The 5,000-nt window shown below is 54.2% G+C and overlaps 1 non-coding gene across 1 annotated transcript in view; it reads left to right on the top strand.

Annotated features, from left to right (window-relative positions):
- The first annotated feature begins 3,448 nt into the window (after positions 1-3,448).
- LOC124747764 overlaps positions 3,449-5,000 on the top strand; it is a 1,910-nt gene continuing 358 nt past the window's right edge. Inside the window, exon 1 of the ribosomal RNA XR_007011545.1 lies at positions 3,449-5,000. This exon is cut by the window's right edge and continues 358 nt beyond it. This is a non-coding gene — a ribosomal RNA (small subunit ribosomal RNA).

The following is a 5,000-nucleotide window of genomic DNA, read 5'->3' as shown; positions in this document are numbered from 1 at the left end:
CCCATGTTGTGCCTTAACCTAACCCATGTTGTCCCCTAACCTAACCCATGTTGTCCCCTAACCTAACCCATGTTGTGCCTTAACCTAACCCATGTTGTCCCCTAACCTAACCCATGTTGTGCCTTAACCTAACCCATGTTGTCCCCTAACCTAACCCATGTTGTCCCCTAACCTAACCCATGTTGTCCCCTAACCTAACCCATGTTGTGCCTTAACCTAACCCATGTTGTGCCTTAACCTAACCCATGTTGTCCCCTAACCTAACCCAAGTTGTCCCCTAACCTAACCCATGTTGTCCCCTAACCTAACCCATGTTGTGCCTTAACCTAACCCATGTTGTGCCTTAACCTAACCCATGTTGTGCCTTAACCTAACCCATGTTGTCCCCTAACCTAACCCATGTTGTCCCCTAACCTAACCCATGTTGTGCCTTAACCTAACCCATGTTGTCCCCTAACCTAACCCATGTTGTGCCTTAACCTAACCCATGTTGTCCCCTAACCTAACCCATGTTGTCCCCTAACCTAACCCATGTTGTCCCCTAACCTAACCCATGTTGTGCCTTAACCTAACCCATGTTGTGCCTTAACCTAACCCATGTTGTCCCCTAACCTAACCCATGTTGTCCCCTAACCTAACCCATGTTGTCCCCTAACCTAACCCATGTTGTCCCCTAACCTAACCCATGTTGTCCCCTAACCTAACCCATGTTGTCCCCTAACCTAACCCATGTTGTCCCCTAACCTAACCCATGTTGTCCCCTAACCTAACCCATGTTGTCCCCTAACCTAACCCATGTTGTCCCCTAACCTAACCCATGTTGTGCCCTAACCTAACCCATGTTGTGCCCTAACCTAACCCATGTTGTGCCCTAACCTAACCCATGTTGTGCCTTAACCTAACCCATGTTGTCCCCTAACCTAACCCATGTTGTCCCCTAACCTAACCCATGTTGTCCCCTAACCTAACCCATGTTGTCCCCTAACCTAACCCATGTTGTGCCTTAACCTAACCCATGTTGTCCCCTAACCTAACCCATGTTGTCCCCTAACCTAACCCATGTTGTCCCCTAACCTAACCCATGTTGTCCCCTAACCTAACCCATGTTGTCCCCTAACCTAACCCATGTTGTCCCCTAACCTAACCCATGTTGTCCCCTAACCTAACCCATGTTGTGCCCTAACCTAACCCATGTTGTCCCCTAACCTAACCCATGTTGTGCCTTAACCTAACCCATGTTGTGCCTTAACCTAACCCATGTTGTCCCCTAACCTAACCCATGTTGTCCCCTAACCTAACCCATGTTGTGCCTTAACCTAACCCATGTTGTGCCGTAACCTAACCCATGTTGTGCCTTAACCTAACCCATGTTGTGCCTTAACCTAACCCATGTTGTGCCTTAACCTAACCCATGTTGTGCCTTAACCTAACCCATGTTGTGCCTTAACCTAACCCACGTTGTCCCCTAACGTAACCCACGTTGTCCCCTAACGTAACCCACGTTGTCCCCTAACGTAACCCACGTTGTCCCCTAACGTAACCCACGTTGTCCCCTAACGTAACCCACGTTGTCCCCTAACGTAACCCACGTTGTCCCCTAACGTAACCCACGTTGTCGCCTATCGTAACCCACGTTGTCGCCTAAACCTGCTCTGTAATTGTTATACGACTCGTTCAATTAGTGTAGTGTTGCCCACCCGCAACCCTCGCAATATAGTTCGCTACTCGCACTGCCCGCTCCCCTGTGTATCGCTTCATGTTAAACACCTTGCAAGTCTTGCTGACTTTCCACATGCTCCTGCTGTACACTGTAATGTGGATGGCAGCAGGGCGTACATGCCGCCCCCCCCCCCCCCCACCTCTCCCCACGTCCCCACCTTGCCCCCTGCCTTCGCAAGGTGGTTGGTGACAAGTTTGCATGTTCAATGCCCTTCGCATGCGACGTACGCAGGCTACGTTGTGGTGCGGCCTGTGTCAACTGTCCGCTGATGTCGTACGCGTGAACCACAATCTGTACTGCACATTCGTCCTTATGTACTGAATGATACATCGTGGCACATGTGTGACCGTACAACGACTGCGCCCAAAAACGGCGGACCATACAGTGCAAATATTGTGCACGCAGCTACGTGTCGTCTCCCTATGAGAGCTGGATTGCAGTGTGGTACGCCATAGAGACGTGTGGGAGGAACGGACGCCGTGGATGGCGATCAGCATGAGCTGTCTGTTGATGTATTCGGACCTAGTCGTCTCTCCTCACACACCGTGATGGCATGGTGCAGCGCGTTCCATATCTGCGACATGCTACAGAAGCCGGTTGACAGTCGTTCGAGCAATGGACATCGCATACGTACGGGGGCCACCTTCCACGTATTGTCTAGGCGTGCACATTTTGTTGCGTGTATGTGGGCAGACGTAGTGTGGCGTGACACCTGACACAGGCATGCAATAATGGTTGAAGTTGCAAATGGCGATGGACGCCTACGTTTTCTGGTGAAGTTACGCAAATGAAGAAATGGTAACCCGTTGTGGTGCGGTTGTTCTCGCTAGGGGTGAATCGGTGATGGCGACGATAGGTTGAGGTACTAACCGGTTGTTCCAGCGATACCCACCATGCCGACGAAACTGAACGGCATCTGGGTGTGAAGCGATACGCGGCGGTGGCTGGGTGGGACCGTCCCCGGCCGGTGAGGGGGCGCCTCCCGGCGTGCTGGCCGCGCGGTGCGTGGGCGCACGCGCTACAGCCGGCTGGTGGGGGCGGCCAGTGGCAGGCGCGCCGGCCGACGGACGCGGCAGGCGTCGCAGCTGCGCGCCGGCGCACCCTGCGCGCGGCGCCGTGCGGCCAAAGTAGGTCCTCGCGGGCCCGGTGCGAAGCGCGGTGGACATCTGCAGTGTGCTGGTCCGATTGAGGACTGTGTGCGTTGAGGATGCGCCGCCGCCCGGCGCTCGGCGCCGCGACGCCGTCTGCTGCTCGGTCGCCCCAGCGGTTCTCGCTGGTGGTTTGTATCGCAGCTGTGCGGATGTGTTGGCGTGTGCGCTGTGCTGGGAGAGTTCGCTTCGGCACCCAAGTGGGGCTTTTGTCCTTCTGTGGCGCTGGCGTTGGAGCTGCCGGTCACCGTAGGTGGCGCGTGTTGTCTCCCGCCGGCAATGCCACGACAGCACGCTCCCGGGCCTCTGTCGGCAGCGGCAAGCTCAGTTGGGAGCACGGGTGGTCGCACCGAAAGCGTCTACTCGCCTAACTCCGGGCGATTGCGCCTCTCTCGAACCCGACCAAGTACTTGGGACGGCGCTGCGCGCCGCCGGGACCTGAGAGGGTTTCGAGGTGTATTGTGCAGGGGAGCTCAGCCTCCTCCTGTTTGCAGAATGATTGAGCGGACGCTTGCGTGTTCGCGCGGGCCCCCGGGACACACTCCCGGGCGGCCGGCTGCTCAGCTCTAGTTGACGCAGCTCCCTGGTTGATCCTGCCAGTAGTCATATGCTTGTCTCAAAGATTAAGCCATGCATGTCTCAGTACAAGCCGCATTAAGGTGAAACCGCGAATGGCTCATTAAATCAGTTATGGTTCCTTAGATCGTACCCACGTTACTTGGATAACTGTGGTAATTCTAGAGCTAATACATGCAAACAGAGTCCCGACCAGAGATGGAAGGGACGCTTTTATTAGATCAAAACCAATCGGTCGGCTCGTCCGGTCCGTTTGCCTTGGTGACTCTGAATAACTTTGGGCTGATCGCACGGTCCTCGTACCGGCGACGCATCTTTCAAATGTCTGCCTTATCAACTGTCGATGGTAGGTTCTGCGCCTACCATGGTTGTAACGGGTAACGGGGAATCAGGGTTCGATTCCGGAGAGGGAGCCTGAGAAACGGCTACCACATCCAAGGAAGGCAGCAGGCGCGCAAATTACCCACTCCCGGCACGGGGAGGTAGTGACGAAAAATAACGATACGGGACTCATCCGAGGCCCCGTAATCGGAATGAGTACACTTTAAATCCTTTAACGAGTATCTATTGGAGGGCAAGTCTGGTGCCAGCAGCCGCGGTAATTCCAGCTCCAATAGCGTATATTAAAGTTGTTGCGGTTAAAAAGCTCGTAGTTGGATTTGTGTCCCACGCTGTTGGTTCACCGCCCGTCGGTGTTTAACTGGCATGTATCGTGGGACGTCCTGCCGGTGGGGCGAGCCGAAGGCGTGCGACCGCCCCGTGCGTGCTCGTGCGTCCCGAGGCGGACCCCGTTGAAATCCTACCAGGGTGCTCTTTATTGAGTGTCTCGGTGGGGCCGGCACGTTTACTTTGAACAAATTAGAGTGCTTAAAGCAGGCAAGCCCGCCTGAATACTGTGTGCATGGAATAATGGAATAGGACCTCGGTTCTATTTTGTTGGTTTTCGGAACCCGAGGTAATGATTAATAGGGACAGGCGGGGGCATTCGTATTGCGACGTTAGAGGTGAAATTCTTGGATCGTCGCAAGACGAACAGAAGCGAAAGCATTTGCCAAGTATGTTTTCATTAATCAAGAACGAAAGTTAGAGGTTCGAAGGCGATCAGATACCGCCCTAGTTCTAACCATAAACGATGCCAGCCAGCGATCCGCCGCAGTTCCTCCGATGACTCGGCGGGCAGCCTCCGGGAAACCAAAGCTTTTGGGTTCCGGGGGAAGTATGGTTGCAAAGCTGAAACTTAAAGGAATTGACGGAAGGGCACCACCAGGAGTGGAGCCTGCGGCTTAATTTGACTCAACACGGGAAACCTCACCAGGCCCGGACACCGGAAGGATTGACAGATTGATAGCTCTTTCTTGATTCGGTGGGTGGTGGTGCATGGCCGTTCTTAGTTGGTGGAGCGATTTGTCTGGTTAATTCCGATAACGAACGAGACTCTAGCCTGCTAACTAGTCGCGTGACATCCTTCGTGCTGTCAGCGATTACTTTTCTTCTTAGAGGGACAGGCGGCTTCTAGCCGCACGAGATTGAGCAATAACAGGTCTGTGATGCCCTTA

The sequence above is a fragment of the Schistocerca piceifrons genome, unplaced genomic scaffold, assembly GCF_021461385.2.
Source record: "Schistocerca piceifrons isolate TAMUIC-IGC-003096 unplaced genomic scaffold, iqSchPice1.1 HiC_scaffold_390, whole genome shotgun sequence".
NCBI lineage: Eukaryota > Metazoa > Arthropoda > Insecta > Orthoptera > Acrididae > Schistocerca > Schistocerca piceifrons.
Note: the sequence above shows the minus strand (reverse complement) of the source record. Positions and strands in the feature narration are given on the sequence as shown.